The sequence below is a fragment of the Ipomoea nil genome, unplaced genomic scaffold, assembly GCF_001879475.1.
Source record: "Ipomoea nil cultivar Tokyo-kokei standard unplaced genomic scaffold, Asagao_1.1 scaffold1978, whole genome shotgun sequence".
Classification (NCBI taxonomy): Eukaryota; Viridiplantae; Streptophyta; class Magnoliopsida; order Solanales; family Convolvulaceae; genus Ipomoea; species Ipomoea nil.
In genome coordinates this window covers 1,589,121-1,606,109 of record NW_017618406.1, presented here as the reverse complement: position 1 = coordinate 1,606,109, position 16,989 = coordinate 1,589,121, and the positions used below count along the sequence as shown (strand labels likewise).

The 16,989-nt window shown below is 37.9% G+C and overlaps 1 long non-coding RNA gene and 1 pseudogene across 1 annotated transcript; both read left to right on the top strand.

Annotated features, from left to right (window-relative positions):
- Window positions 1-2,135: 2,135 nt before the first annotated feature.
- LOC109147215 lies at window positions 2,136-5,355 on the top strand (annotated as a pseudogene).
- A 1,002-nt stretch (window positions 5,356-6,357) lies between these two features.
- On the top strand, window positions 6,358-7,873 carry LOC109147256. Its single transcript, XR_002048603.1, has 3 exons — window positions 6,358-7,138; window positions 7,231-7,404; window positions 7,538-7,873. It is a non-coding gene; the product is annotated as an uncharacterized LOC109147256 (long non-coding RNA).
- Window positions 7,874-16,989: the final 9,116 nt, after the last annotated feature.

The following is a 16,989-nucleotide window of genomic DNA, read 5'->3' as shown; positions in this document are numbered from 1 at the left end:
TAGCTCAATGGTTTACTGGGCAGTATTTGGGATAAGAGACCAAGGTTCGAACTTTGGCGGCGACAGTGTGGGAATTATGTCTAAAGTGGGCAGATTCCTTGTGCGCACCGGCATTTAGCCCTATCTACTAACCCATTGAGTCACCGTGATTTACATCCTCTCACATGCTCTGTCGGGTCGGAGTCTGGAGGGTCCTTAGGGTTGGGGATTCAACCTTTGGGATAAGAATTGAGTATGTGCACCTCCGAAAGCACAAATAATTTGTGGAGTCTCATTTTATATGGAGCATTCCTATTTATTCACAAAATAAATTAATAATACAATTAGTATTAGGACTTAGGAGCCAATGCTAAGATAATAAATATTCTAAAGAGGACCTAATTAAATTATTATACAAAGCTCCTTTATACGACAAATTATTGTGTAAACTATGGTCCACATAATGACCTTGTTTGGTTAATGGCGAATCTGTCAAATTTTTGACGGATCTACCATTTTGACGTTTTGACTTCCATCAAAACGCCAAAAACCATGTTTGACTACTCAACGATTTGGAGCAGCGGTTTGCTCCAAACCACTGAAATCCCAAATGCTGCTAAGAGCAGCATTTGGGGTTAGCATTTTGGGGAAGGAAAATCCTTCCCCAAAACACCCTCCATTTTATATATTAAAAAATAAATAAAAAATTAAACTAACTTGTAAGAAGCCTGAGGCTTCTTTAAATAAAGAAGCCTCACGCTTCTGTTCTCTTGCCCATCCGATGTGGGATGGGCAAGAGAAACTGAATGGCGTTGAGCTCCCTTTTATAAGGGAGCTCAACAAAAGGGAGCTCAACGCCATTTATTTTCTAAACTATCGATGTTGGATTCTTATCCCACATCATTTTTGATTTTTTTTTTCTTCTTATTATTATTATTATTTCAAAAATTATTATTATTATTATATTATATTATATTATATTATATTATTATTATATGTATACCCTTTTGGTCATTTTACATGTTAACCGCTAATCTAAACAACTAATTCTACCAAACATCTTTTTACAAACCGCTGATACAATCTGCTGGTCAAACCCGCTAATATAATCCGTTATTTGCTAACCGCTAATACAATCCGCAAACGCTAACCGCTAATACAATCCGCAAACGCTAACCGCTAACCGCTGATTGCCAAACAAGACCAATGTTGTATAAACGATAAAAGAAAGTACATTTTTAATATACATTAAATAAAATAATGTATTTTTTGGAAAGAAATAATATATTTTAATATTCAAATAATGTACTTTCTCTGAACATAATGTACATTTTTAATATATACTAAAAGTATATTATTTGTGTACTAAATGTACATTATTTTATAGTATACAAAATATGATCCACACAACTTATGTGGAGCATGATCCACACAATAATGATTATTTTTATACAGTAGTTATACCATTGACCAAGTCCACCTTTTCATGTAGACCTAATTTAAAATTTTAAATCCTTAATTTTTTTCTTTTTCATTTTATACAAATAATTAATATATATATATATATATATATATATATATATATATATATATATATATAAAAGGAATCAGGTGCGGGTGAGGGCTTCCCGTGTGGTTGGAAGCACATTAAGCACACAAACAAAACACATTCAGAACATAAACACACGCACCTTAAGCACAAAACTCACGCATCTTAAGCACAAAACTCACGCACCTTAAAGCACAAAACACATGCACCTTAAGTTTCAACAACTACTCACATTAAACACAAACTCACGCACCTTAAGCACAAGACTCACGCATCATAAACACAAGACTCACGCACCTTAAGTACAAAACTCACGCACCTGAGATAATAATTACAGAGAACTACATATCTATTGCTGCTAGATAATATCTTATTACGGGTGTCTTCCAACTAGGGGTGACCACGGTTCGGTTCGAATCGGAGATTCGAACCGTAACCGTGCACTGTACAACCGGAATTGAAACTGAATCGTCCGTAAGGTTCTGGTTTCGGTTAAGGTTTTGGTAATTAAGAAACCGGATCCGCCAGTTCCGGTTTGAAACCGTGAAATTCTAAAAAAAAAAATCAAAAACTTGCCAAACTGCCAAAGTTTGGCTATTTAAAAAAAATGGCCAGTAGGCCACTAGGCCAGTGGCCTACTGGCCACTTTCGCCAGTTGGCCTGGCGCAAAGGCCAAGCCTTGGCCTTTGGGCCAGGCTTTGCTGGCGTGTAACACAACCATACATTAATTTTATTAAAAAAATAAAAAAAAAATCACGGTTAGAACTGACAGTTCTAACCGGAACCGTCAGTTCAAGAACCAGAACCGGAACTGTATATTAAGGTTTCGATTTTGATTCGATCATTTTCAGAACCGGAACCGACGGTTTTGAACTGAAACCGAAACCGTGGTCATACCTACTTCCAACTGCATGAAGTAAACCTCCAGCAACATCTCCAGATCTTCCACATCATCATTTAAATAGTTGCTAACAAAGCTTCCACTTCTGATGGAACTAAGCCTTCGAAGATTAGGCACGATTGGGATAATTGCATTTGAGCCCGTAGTTCCCAATAATAGAGCTTCAGGCTGTTGATTCTGACTCCATTTCTTAGCAATTGGGCCATGTCTTTGTTATCATCTAAAAGACAACTCATGCAACTTAAGTTTCACACAACTACTCACATTGAGTATACACCCACGCACCTTAAGCACAAAACTCACGCAGCTTAAGCACAAGCTTCACGCATCTTAAGTACAAAACTAGATGTGGGCGTTTCGGGTTTCGGTTTCGATTTTTTGATTTTAAAAAAGTTAAACCATTCGGTTTAACATTAGGGTTCGGTTTGGTTTCGGTTCGGTTTGAAATGGTTCGGTTTCGGTTCAGATTTAATTCGGTTCGGTGTTCGATTCGATTTAAGATCTCCAAATTTCAACATTTCCTAATTTTTCGAACATACTACCAAACAATACATATTCACATAATCCAAATTCAAACTCTAAACATTATACAACAAAATAACAATCCAAAGTTCAAACACAATACTAAGTACTAATTACCAAACATCAGTTAACGTTTTTGCAAAACCGACTCTTCAGTTGGTTCAGTTGGAATATTTTTATTGATAAGATGAATAATCATCTATCTGTATAGTTGATATTAAAAGAACAAGTGTCAATTACTATATTGTTAATTTTTGGACACAATCTGTCATTGCTAGTGCACTCGAAATATATTCCAGTACTAGAAAATAATTATAGTGCACTGGAAATCAAAATTAGAATGACTGTAAAGCACATTAAATTTATAGAAAAACATGAAAGTAAGAAAAATACTGAATATTGTAAATATAACTCAAGTTAGATATAATTGTGAGGTAAAGAACAATTGCGACAAACAACAAAAGTGCAATGTAGAAAACAAGCTATAAATAAATAAAATAAAAATTTTAAGGTTCGGTACCAGTAAGAATGAAAACTGAACGGCTGCAAATTATGCCTTGGAAACGTGTTCACCATTCATGGTGAACACGGGTCCAAACGGCGCCGTTTTTATGGAAATTTTTTTTTAGCTAATGTGGTGTTAATGGCGCGCGTTTGGTTAGATTATGAATTTTCTGTTATGAGATTATGAATGTATTGTAAATTCATAATCTCATAATAGAAAATTCATAATCGCATAAAAGAAAAACATTTATTAAATTATGATTTTTCTGTTATGAGATTATGAATTTGCTGTAAATTCATAATCTCATAACAGAAAATTCATAACCTCATAACAAAAAATTCATAATTTCATAACTGCACATTCATAAATCCATGCAATTATGAATGTGCAGTTATGAAATTATGAATTTTATTTTTATGAGGTTATGTTGAAGAAGCTTGCACGATGAGGAAGTGAAACCGCAAAATGTGAAAATGAATAAGAAAAGTCGCGCGATTAATTAAGGAAAAAAAAAAAAAAAAGATAACGGTGCACTGTTACCGTTGGGACCGTGTTTACCATGGATGGTGAACACGGTTCCATAGCATAACGATTGCTGAACGGCGGAGCAAGCATCAAGGAACTTGGATTTACTTATTATTATTATTATTATTATTATTATTATTATTATTATTATTATTATTATTATTATTTATTAAAAAATTTATATAGCATTCGGTTCGGTTCGATTTTTGCCAAACCGTATGGTTTCGGTTCAATTTGGTACTAAACCGTTTGGATTACAAAATCCCGAACCGTTCGAGTTTCTATTACTAGTTCGATTCGGTTCGGTTCGACTCGGATAAACCGAACTGAAGTGCCCACCCCTATACAAAACTCACGCACACTACTCATCGCACAACCGCACGGGAATTTAATTATATATATATATATATATATATATATATATATATATATATATAATATCATTAAACTCTAATTGAAATATTTTAAACAACAAATTGCACTTTTGGTCCTGTGACTATTAGGGTACTGATAATTTGAGTACGTGACTTTCAAAACTCTCAATTTAAACCTTTAACTATGCAATTATTAGCAGATTTGGTCTTCCCGGTCAAATTACCGGCCAATTTTGGCCGGAAAAACATTTAATGTTTCGAATTAATTTCTGATGAGGGTAAAAACATCATTGCTAGTGTATTTATTTGGGGGACAGTAGAGAACCTTCCGTTCCCATCAAAAAACCATTGCTCCTCATTCCTCACCTTCAAATCCCACTCAAAACTCTTCCACTAATCATCACATTCCAGTCGCGCTCTGATCACATTCCAGTCGCGCTTTGCAACAAACTCCGACCACATTCCAGTGATCCAGTCGCGCTCCCCGCCGTCGACTCAAATCATCGTCTCGCCAACGGCGAAGCTCTCATTCTCCGGAGGCCTTAAGCTTCCGAAGTTCAACGTCAGGGCCCCCTCGAAGAAACTCTCTCGCGGCGGGGTGTTTGGTGCCAAAATGGTTGACTCGCCTGCAGAAAGCTACGCCGTCGCGTTCTGCGTCGTCGCCAAGTCGAACGGAACTATGGAGACAACCACGGGCGACTTGGAGAAGATCGAGAAAGTCTTCACGGAGGAATCGGTGTTCGATTTCTTCACTAACCCTATCATGAGCGATGAGAAGAAGCGGGAGGTATTTGCCGAGATCGCCAAGTCGTCTGAGCTCCAGCCGCACGTGGTCAACTTCCTCAACATCCTCGTGGACATGGACCGCATCGAGCTAATCAATGAAATCGTGCAGGAGTTCGAGTTGGTGTACAACAAACTCACGGACACGGAGCTCGCCGCCGTCACTTCGGTGGTGAAATACACTAGCAATGACGTTTTTACCCTCATCAGAAATTAATTCGAAACATTAAATGTTTTTCCGGTCAAAATTGGCCGGCAATTTGGCCGGGAGGACCAAATCTGCTAATAATTGCATAGTTAAAGGTTTAAATTGGGAGTTTTGAAAGTCACGTACTCAAATTATCAGCACCCTAATAGTCACAGGACCAAAATTGCAATTTGTTCTATTTTAAATAATTCAACTCGCCAAGACTTTGTGGTTTAATGACACCAAGTTTATTCCCTTAAGTAGGAGGTTGTGGGAGTTTATATATAAATGAATTAATTTATTGGACCTTTTAAAAAGTTACAATTTCATTAAAATGGAAGCAATATATACCAAGATCCCACAATAATCTATTTATCTTGACAAGTCATGTACAAATTTTATGGGCGAATGCAAAAATGCAAAATTCAACTAAAACAGACAGTAAAACCCTAATCCCTATTCCTAATTCCTAATTCCTAAATGTAGCGACCAGCATTCCAGATTCCAGAATCCAGCAGAACACTCCCTCCCTCCCCTGCGAATCTGCGAATTTGGGTAAGTCTTCTTCTTCTTCGTTGAAATCTATGGAACGCTCCCTCCCTCCCTCACTCCATCATCGATTTTCTTTCTCTGTACGGCGTACGCAGAACTGCAGAAGAGTAGCCATTTTCTTTCTCCGTTTATTCCCAGTCCTTAAGTTTCCTTTTTTAATTTTATCTTTTAATTTACTGCTAAGTGATGTGGCGTAGTGTAGGAATGTTGAAGTTGCATCTTTCAATAATTTGAGTTTGGGTGCAATCACAGATTGTATTAGCTAGTAGTTGGATCTAAGTGTTCTCTGCTTTATAAATTATATTTTGCAGATTAAATTAGTGGTTATAGGTCTACAAAATTTGAATGTCAAAAATAGGTTTGTTTTGAATTCATATTATAGAACTATGTTCTAATTTCTTCGTTTTCCAATATTTGTTTGTCACAGTTATATGAATTATGGCAGAAAGAGACAGAATTAGTGAACTCCCAGCTGATATACTTTGACAATATTTTGGGATTTTTGTCGATTCAAGAAGTTGCTAGAACTACAATTTTATCTTCCATTTGGAAGGATATATGGTTTAGTTTGACAAAGCTTAACTTTGACCCTGATTTCTTTGATTACATATGTCTTAAATATCCCTATGCTGGAGGTGGGAGGTTGGAATCTCATATTTTTGAAGTAATCAACAAAATTCTCATTCAACACAATGGACCTATTCAGAAAATTATCTTCTGCTTTTGCGGAGATGTATCTGTAATTCTGTATCCCATTTCCTTGAAGAATTTGATTATGAGTATATAGCTAATTTGATGTCGGACAACTTGAATCAATGGTTTCTTCTTCTCACCCAGAATGGTGTTGAAGAAATTGACATTTCTTGTAGTATAGATATAGAAACAAGATGGAGGGTGCCGAATTGCATATTTTCTTGCCCAACGCTGAAGAGATTGAAACTTTTTAATGTCTCTGTTGAACTAATGAATGCCTCTCTTGTACTTCTGAATGTTACATCACTTTGTCTTGACCTTGTTAACTTTAAGCCTAGAAATTGTTCGGATTATGTTGTTTATCTTCCTATGCTTGAGGATCTCTCATTTGTCGAATGCACTTTCATATTTCATTTTAACATTGTTGCACCAAAACTTGGTAGTTTGAAAATCATCCTGGCCAAAGTTTTTTTGTTTTTATTACAAAGGATTTGGTGTTCTGCCACCTAACTTGGACTTGAGAACTATATCAAGTCTTAATTTGGATTGTTCCACTTGTTGCTTTGAGGTAAATTGGCCTGACTCTTTTTTTGTTTAATTCTGTTTTTATAAAATATTTTTTAGGAACTGATCTAATTGCATTTTCTCTTGATTTCCAAGATGTTTATTGAAGAACTTACTAGAGTGGGAAATGCACCTACACTAAACATTGAACTCCTCAAGCTACATATATCAAGTTATAGCTTTCCGCCAAAAAATATAAATAATTCTGCATTCATACATCTGCTGCAAGCATGCCCAAAATTATGCGAACTTGATATATGGGGTCTACAGGTAATCTTCATTTTTATATGTATGGATACGTTCCATAAAATTCTGGTTGATTCCATTATTGTTGCATTTCTTAATGCAAATTTGTTATGTATTATGAACTAATTGCTTATTTATGTTTATGTTCTGTTATTAGTATTTGAAGTTAAATCCAGAGGATTTTGTGCTTATGGAGGAACTCAGCAGTGTGGCTCGAACATTGAAAATGCTTCGCACTTTGAAGTTTAGCCATTTTAATGGGTGGAGGCCTGAAATGCAGTCTATTAAAGTGTTACTTGCTTTTTTTTTCTAGGAATTAAGAAGGTTGTCATTGTTCGAGGTTGGATTCGCTCTAATGAAGAATTTAAAATTATGCAGGAACTTTTACGTTTCCCTCGTGCCTCAAAAGCAGAATTTTTTTACATAAAAGTAATCTTAATTTTATGCCGTTTCCTTAGTACGTAAGTTCTGTATTGTGTAATGGTTTGTGTGATTGGTTTGTGTAATGGCTTGAATGTACTATCACAACTTTTAACTGTAGTTAGGTTTGAATGTACGTAGTTGGGTTTAAGGTGAATTAATTGTTTGTTCTTGGTATTATATTACGTGTAGAGTGAAATAGTGAATTAAGGGACAAAACAGCTTACATTTTTTATAATTAATTACATTTTTAACCAAAGACCTTGTGTTCTAGTTGCATGAAGTGACTATTTTAAATGGGAGATCATTGATTCGAGTTCTAGTATACTAAATTGTAATAGAGTCAGTAATACTAAAAAAAAAAAAATTCTTTCTTTAGCACGGAACTCTACCAAAGTTTTGTATTAAATTAAAAAAATTAAAAGTTTAAATATAATTGTTTTCTAGCAATTTTATATTAAATACAATTGGCCCCAACTAAGCCGTAAGTCGGACTAAGCTTTACCTAAGTAGCTTGTATACTACACACTCTACCATTTTTTTTGCTGAAAAAAAAAAAAAAAAGCTAAATGTATTTTGTGATAATTATATCGAAAGTTTAAAAACTTTGTGCAAAGAACATCTGACAATTGTACCAAATTATGCATAAATATTATCTCAAAATCTCTAAAATTTATCAAATTAATATCAAACATTTATATTTTGTAATAATTATACTTTCCAACAAAGTACAAATTATGTCTAACTCGAATTTCTTGAGTTTTTGCACAAAAGTACAACATAAAATTATAAAGCTCTAACAGGTGTGTGTGCTAAGGTAATTTGGATCATGTCCCTTCTACGAGAGATTCACGTCCCAGGTATTTCGATTCCCAAATTATGGTGTGATAATCCTGAAGTTACATATATGTGTGCCAACCCCATCTTTCATGCACGCACCAAACATGTGGAGATAGATTATCACTTTGTGCGAGATAGAGTTGCTGGTAGAGAAATTCAAGTCAATTTCATCTCAACAAAAGATCAACTTGTAGACATATTTACCAAAGCATTGCCTAGTCCTAGATTTTCTTTTCTTAGAGACAAACTACAAGTTACAAGTTTACCATGTGCTTGAGGGTGAGTATTAGGACTCTTTGTATTTGAGTCATTATATGACTACCTATCATAGTCTCCCTATGATTTCTCTTGTATATATTCCCCTTGTCTATACAGTTGTAATTACAAGTTTATTCAACATAATTCTATCAGTTCTCATCACAGCAACACAACTTCCCCTAAATATGTACATGTGTCCCTCTGAGATTTTACAAATGTTCTCTCCCTCAAACCAAGACATGATTCACACAAAATTCTTACAAAATTTTCAGTACAAAGTACTCAATGCTCCCCCCTGAATTGTCACACTTCTCCCTCTTTTGATTAACATAGACCAAAGGTAAATATCCTACGATTCTGTCATACACACCTAATTAAGATCTTGCAAATATCTTTATCGTGAGCAATAAGGCCACCATATGTGGGAAGCCAGAAATACACATGCAGTACTATAAGTCCTTATCAGTGCAAAGATAATAGCAAGATAGCTTAGCACCAAGAGTGATATGGGTGTGTTTTTGGGATGGAGATGTATTTGACTTGTGTAGATTGCTGACCAATTTTGACAAGAGTGTTTACATCATTTTGATATATATGCTAGAATGTTATCACTTTGAGTACCAAAACAAATTGTCACTTTGTCCACAAGCTTGCAAAGACCCAGATATCTACTTTACTACTACCCACATAAGATAGCGATAGTACCCTAGAAAAGACATGTAGCAAAAATTAAGTATGCATAACCCAAAACAGTAAGAAGATTACCCATAGACACCTCAAAACGCTAGTGCGATGTTGGAAGGAGAATACTTGGAATCTGACTGTGTATTAGCAGCTTGAGAGTCTTGAATTCCAGTGTCATCTATACGAGGATCAAGAAATAGCCTATAATCTTCTTTGATTAGCTCAATTTCTTCCTCAAAAAATTCAGAAAAATGACTGAAATATGAACAAACAAATGTGTATTTCCAAAATTATGACGCTGGTGAAAGTTGGACAAAAATATGAAAAACACATTTGGGAGATGCGTTTGATGTCAGAATTGGTCAAACACAAACACAAGTCCCACTTGCGTTTGTGGTTGTTTTTTTTTTTTTTTTTTTTTTTTTTTTTTTTTTTTTTTTAAATTTGGTCACCAGCAACCAGCGGCTTCTCCACCGGCGACTCCTACGAAGGAGGTGGCCTTCTCCTTCGCTGGAGAAATCGGCGAGTCGATGGCTTCTCCAACGAAGGAGAAGGCAACCAGTGGCCTTCTCCTTCGCTAGAGAAACCGGTGACCGGTGTCGCCGGCGGAGAAGCTGCTAGTTGCCGACGACCAAATTTAATAAATAAATAAAAAACACACAAACGCAAATTACGTTTGTGTTTGACCAATTCTGACATCAAACACATCTCCCAAATGTGTTTTTCATATTTTTGTCCAACTTTCAACAGTGTCATAATTTTAGAAATACACATTTGTTTGTTCATATTTGAGTCATTTTTTTTCCAAAAAATTCATCATCATTCTTCTAAAAATCTTACATCACTAATAAACCATAAATATGGTTAAAAAACTTCTTCATCTTTATATATAACAAACTTTCAAGAAAAAAAAAAGAGTAAAGCATAATTTACACAAAAAATTACTCCAAAAATCATTTCAAAGTGCACAAACCATGTTTGTGCTGAAGTTCTCAAATCTAGCATCATAAAGAGCTTTTAGTTTTACTTGCCCAATGAATATTCTTCTTTTTTCACTGTCACTGAATGTGACTTGACCAACATACTCTTTAGAGATATTTTTTGAGAAATCCCCTATTTCTTGTCATATGGTGGGAACACCTGTTGTCAAGAACACCATAACGACAAAGACATGGAGAGTTATGTTGCCATGCAGCGTACCTTTGGCCTCCATACTTTCTTTTGCTCTTAAATTTCATTGAAATGTGTAAATTTCAATGCTTGGAATACCAAGTGATATTTCAAAAATATAAAATTATATAATTTATATCCCCTTAAATTTAATACTGTAGAAAATAAAAGCCTTAAATTTAGAGCTATCAAAACTGACTCAACCCATTGGGTTGGGTCTGTTTAGCCCGCTTTTTAGGCCGATTGTGCAGTCGATTTTGTTTCCTGTATATATATTTTAAAGGATTAATATAAAACATTATTTTTTTAATCTAGAAGGAAGGGGGTAACCCAAAAGTACAAAGTTTAAGTGGCAGCAAGACGCCACACCGGAACGCCAAATTGATGGTCTTCAAGTCTACTAATAAGATCCTCAGGGGGATTGTCTAGGATTGTCGTCCGATGGAGGCCAGGATGAAGCTTAGCAACACTATCAGCCAGATGGTTTTGATCTCTTGAAATGAGGGATAAGTGCCAAGAGCCTGCCGACTGAAGCTCCCTTTTGCATGCATGAAGAATATTCTCTGCAATACTGCTGACTTTATATCCATTGTTAATGGCATCCACAATGTGTTTTGAGTCACTTTCAAAGCAGGTTTGAGAACTCCCAAGCATCTTTGTGAATTGAATTCCTTTAAGCAAAGCCCATGCTTCTGCCACCTCTGGTGTACATAGGCCGATGGCGTGAGTGAATCCCTTAATCCATTTGCCTTGGTCATCTCTTGCCAAACCTCCACATGAGGCTCTGGACGTGGCAATGTCGCAGCACCCATTGATATTGATTTTGATCCAACCCAATGGCGGTTTATTCCATCTAAGAAGCTTCCACTTGGTAGGGGCTGCACCATTCAGAATGCCCTCAATATTCCCAAAAGCTCTGCCAACCTCAGCAACTTTGGCATGGATAAGGAAGATCTTCTGCCTTATGTCAGTGTTTACGTTGTTGAATATCCTATCATTTCTCCAAATCCATAACATCCACGCTGTAATTGCAAAGAAAACACGTGAGGTGTGAATACGATTACCCGGTGACAGACCTCTAATGCCGTCATCGAACCATTTATCAAAGGTCGTTCCTGGATCGTTTTTTAGCCTCGGGAGGATGTCTTGCCAGATCCGTTTCGTCTCTGGACAGAAGCGGAGTATGTGTTCTGTTGTTTCCTCACTATTTCCACAAGCCGAGCATACTGCAGAGTCCGTAAGGCCACGCTTTTTCCTGTTAACATTGGTCATGATGCGGTCGTGCCTTGCCATCCAAAGAAAAGTGAGAATTTTACTTTGAATTTTGAGACTCCGGATGCTGCTCCAGATTGGATTAGTGATAGGCAGGCTACAATCTGTGTTTAACTCGTAGGCAGCTTTTGTTGAGAATTTATTAGAGCCGTTGTCCCCCCAGCCCCAGGAATCCTCATCCTCTGTGTCTTCGCTCAAAATAATAGCAGATAGACGGCTTATGAGGCTAGCTGGAAGATTGCTGCCAATTTTTCCCAGTCCCATCCAATCTCTAGAAGCCAGTAGTCTGCAACAGAAGCGTAGAGTTCCGGCAGTGGTAAGCAAGGAGAGCAAAGCTCGTAGAGAGGCCGGTGACCAAGCCATGCATCCATCCAAAACTTAGTCCTTTTGCCATTTCTGATTACGATCCTAGTGCCTTTGACAAGCAGAGGAACTGCCTTGATTATTCCCTTCCACACGTTTGACATGTTGGCCTTCGATCTCCATAGCAAAGGATCCGAAGGGTGTACGTTGTATTTTGCTCTTAGAATATTAGCCCATAAGCAATTTTTTCCTGATCGAATCCTCCAACCCAGTTTTGCAAGGTGTGCGATGTTCATATCTTCCAATCTACGGATTCCTAGACCACCTCGCTCTTTGCTTTGCGTAACCAAATCCCATGCAACTAGGTTGCATTTCCTATTATTTTCCGAGCCACCCCAGAGAAAGGCACGGAGCAATTTGTCCAATTCTTTGACAACGCCTACTGGTAGAAGGGTGGATTGCATGGAGTATTGAGGAATAGCAGTCAGGACAGATTGAATGAGAATCCTTCTACCTGCAAAGGAGAGCGTTTTCATCTTCCAGCCAGCTAGTTTGTTTTTTACCTTCCCTATGAGTTCATTAAAGGTTCCTTTTTTGATACCGCAATGCAAGGATGGAACACCAAGATATTTGCCTAATTCATTTGCGATTGGAATGCCAAGGAGGTTCGAGATCCCCTGTTGAATAGTCAAGGGTGTATTTTTAGAGAAGTAAAGAGATGATTTGAGTAAGTTTACTCGCTGTCCAGATTGAAAGCAAAAGGAATCTAAGCAATGTTTTATGAGGGTGGCCTGGGAGGTTGAGGCTTGGCCAAGTAGAATCATGTCATCTGCGAAGAACAGGTGCGTGAGACAAGGAGCATCCATTGATATTCTTATACCCTCCCATAGACCCTTACTCTTCATATCATCAATGAGGTGACTCAGCCTTTCAACGCAGAGTACAAAAAGCAGAGGTGAGATCAGGTCTCCTTGCCTAAGCCCTCGGGAGGGATTGAACCATTCTGAGCATCTACCGTTGAAAGATACAGCTAGTTTGGAGGATGATACACAGTGTATGATGTTCCTAATCCAATCCCGATTGAAACCAATTACTTGCAGCGTCGATCTGATGAAGTTCTAAGATATTCTGTCAAAAGCTTTTTCAAGATCGACTTTTATCAACATCCAACCAGTGCTGCCTTTTTTCGTGTTCATGGATTTCAGTAGTTCTTGATAGATAATAATGTTGTCAGTCGTCTGCCTTCTTGGAATGAAACTAGATTGAGCGGGGCTAATCAATTTGGGCATTACTTGCCTCAATCTAGATGCCATGACTTTTGTAATTAATTTGTAGGATGTGTTGCAGAGGTCAATCGGTCTAAGCTGTTTAACAGATTCCGGCGATGTTACTTTAGGGATCAAAGAGATTATCGTATCACTACTTCCTTCCGGCAACACACCATTGCCGAAGAACTCCACGACATAATCAACCAGATTTTGGTCAAGCACATGCCAAGCATGTTGGTAGAATCCCGCATGGTAGCCATTCGGGCCGGGAGATTTAAAAGGTGACATGTCGAACACTGCCTTCTTCACTTCCTCATAAGTAACTGGTTGGTTAAGTCGTTGCCAGTTAGACTCTTTGAGTCTGGGAAATTTTCCTATGAAATCAACATTCTCTGGACAGGAGGGATCTGCTGTGAATAACATCTTAAAGAACTGACTAACATGATCAAGCGCTGCTTCTTCGTTGGGAAAGGGATGTCCTTGGTCATCTTTCAGTGAGTTGATTGATGATCTAGATTTATTCACGGCTGTAGCAGCGTGGTAGAACTTCGTATTACGATCACCTGAAGAAATCCAATCCTCTCGAGACCTTTGAAACCAAAGCATTTCCTATTGATACAAAATCAATTCGTATTCATCGCGGAGTTTTCTCCCCAATCTGATGAGATCAGACCTAGCGTTAGCTGCTAGACCACGCTGAACACCATTCAGCCTTGCAATTGTTGGGTTGGGGCTTCCCTCCTATGTGGTAAATAGGTCATTTTGGACCAAGTCTATTCCACTGCAATATTTGTTAGCTTGATGAGAAAGTTTGCTGACAATTGTTTGGGTTGGAGAATGGGTTATTGGGTAGAAGTTGAAGGGTGGAAGTTAGAGTGAAGAGTTTTTGGGTGGAAGTTAGAGTGAAGAGTTTTTGGGTGGAAGTTTGAGAGAAGAGCTTTTGGGTGGAAGTTGGAGAGAAGAGTTTTTGGGTTGAAGTTGGAGAACAAAGATGATGAGATAACTTCCCTGCTTTCTTCCCTCTTTTCCCCATGTCGGCAGTATGCCTATAAAAAGGGGGTGAACCCATTTGTTTTCTCACCACCACATTTCACCACACACTTCCATAAACTTCTACATTATACATTTATTCATTTTCTTTTCGGCACAAGCAGTAGGCATAGAGAGAAGAAAAATTCATTTTTCTTCTTCTTCCTTTTCACGACCGTATGCAGCAGTTGAAGGAGCAACATCTATTTCTTCTTCTTTTTGTGCTACTTTGTCATGGGTTTGCCTAGCTTGTTTGGTGGCACGGTGGCGGCGTGTGTCGGCAGGTTTTGTCGCACGTCTGATGAATTTACCGTGAGTTTGCCGGAGATCTTTGGGGTACTTTTCTTCATCAAATATTTGTAGAGGTCAGTGTTTGTTCCAGGCATCATCGTTTTGGGTAAGCTCGTAATATTTGTATTCTTTTCACCTTGTTCGTGGTGGTTGAATATTTTGAGTACGAGTTGATATCCCTTTTTAGGCCTGTGAACGTGATATATTGTATTTGGCCTAGTTGTTGTATTTGATGATTTTTAGGGTGTTTGGCTCGGGTGGTAGCCAGCAAATTTGTACCCAAGATTTGTTATAGTGGAATATTGTGTTGGTGGTGGTTCGTGGTTTTTCCCCGTGGTTTTGGGGTTTTCCACGAAAATCTTGTGTCCCTTGTGTCTGTTATTTATTTTGGCTGTTTTGCACCATCTCGTATTTGCGCTCTTGTCGGTCCTATGATTTTATTTGTCACATGTGGTGAGATTTTTCCCAACAAAGTGGTATCAGAGCCCTGGTTGTTGGTCGGGCACATTTGACATGGAGGCAAATACGATAAATATGGTCCTGTTGAACGGTAGAAATTTTCACATTTGGAAGGCCAATATGAAGGATCTCCTATTTGTGAAGAAATTGCATCTACCTGTGTTTGCGAGTGCAAAGCCAACAAATATGTCAGACGAGGAGTGGGACTTTGATAACCAACAAGTTTGTGGTTATATTCGACAATGGGTCGAAGACAATGTTCTGAACCATGTTATTAATGAGACAAATGCCAGGAGCCTGTGGGATAAGCTTGAGACCCTGTATGCTTCCAAGACAGGCAATAACAAGTTGTTCTTGTTGAAGCAGTTGGTGAATTTAAGATACAGGGAAGGTACGTTGATCAATGATCATGTTAATGATTTCCAGGGTGTTCTTGATCAGTTGTCAAGCATGGGCATCACATTTGAGGATGAGGTACTTGGTCTTTGGTTACTTAACACTCTACCTGATTCTTGGGAAACATTTCGGGTTTCTTTGACCAATTCTGCTCCCAACGGTGTTGTGACCATGGAGTATGTCAAGAGTGGTATCTTGAATGAAGAAGCCAGAAGAAGATCTTAAGACACCTCCACTTCTCAGTCAGAGATTTTAGTTACAGAAGATAGGGGGAGAAACAAGCAAAAGGGTCAGAAGGGTAGAGATGTTAAATGTCACTATTGTGGCAGGAAAGGACATATCAAGAAACATTGCTTCAAGTTGAAAAGAGACAAGGAGCAAGATGATGATGATGTCACCGGGAACCAAGTTGCAATAGTTGGAGGAGATTTACTTGTCGTATGCGATGAGAATGCCAACAATGTTGCTTGCCATGAGACAACTTGGATTGTGGATTCAGGTGCAGCCTACCATGTTACACCAAGGAAGGAATTCTTTGCTTCATATACTCCAGGTGATTTTGGAGAGCTAAGAATGGGTGATGATGGTCAGGTGAAGGTGATTGGTACCGGTACAGTTTGTCTTGAGACCAGCAATGGCACGAAACTGGTACTTAAAAATGTAAAGCATGCACCGGGTATCAGACTGAATCTTGTTTCTACTGGAAATCTTGATGATGATGGTTTCTGCTGTTTCTTTGGTGATGGACAGTGGAAAATTGCTCAAGGCTCGCTGGTTGTTGCACGAGGTAACAAGTTTTCTAACTTGTACTCTTTGCAAGGCTCTATTTCTGGTGGTTCAGTGAATGTGGCAACAAAGGAATGTGCATCAGAGTTGATACATTCTGATGTGTATGGACCAATGGAAGTTAGGTCACTTGAGGTTTGTTGCTGTATCGCCGGGACGGCGATATCCTCCACATAGTCGGGAGGGGGAGATTTGTTGGGTTGGGGCATCCCTCCTATGCGGTAAATAGGTCATTTTGGACCAAGTCTATTCCACTGCAATATTTGTTAGCTTGATGAGAAAGTTTGCTGACAATTGTTTGGGTTGGAGAATGGGTTATTGGGTAGAAGTTGAAGGGTGGAAGTTAGAGTGAAGAGTTTTTGGGTGGAAGTTAGAGTGAAGAGTTTTTGGGTGGAAGTTTGAGAGAAGAGCTTTTGGGTGGAAGTTGGAGAGA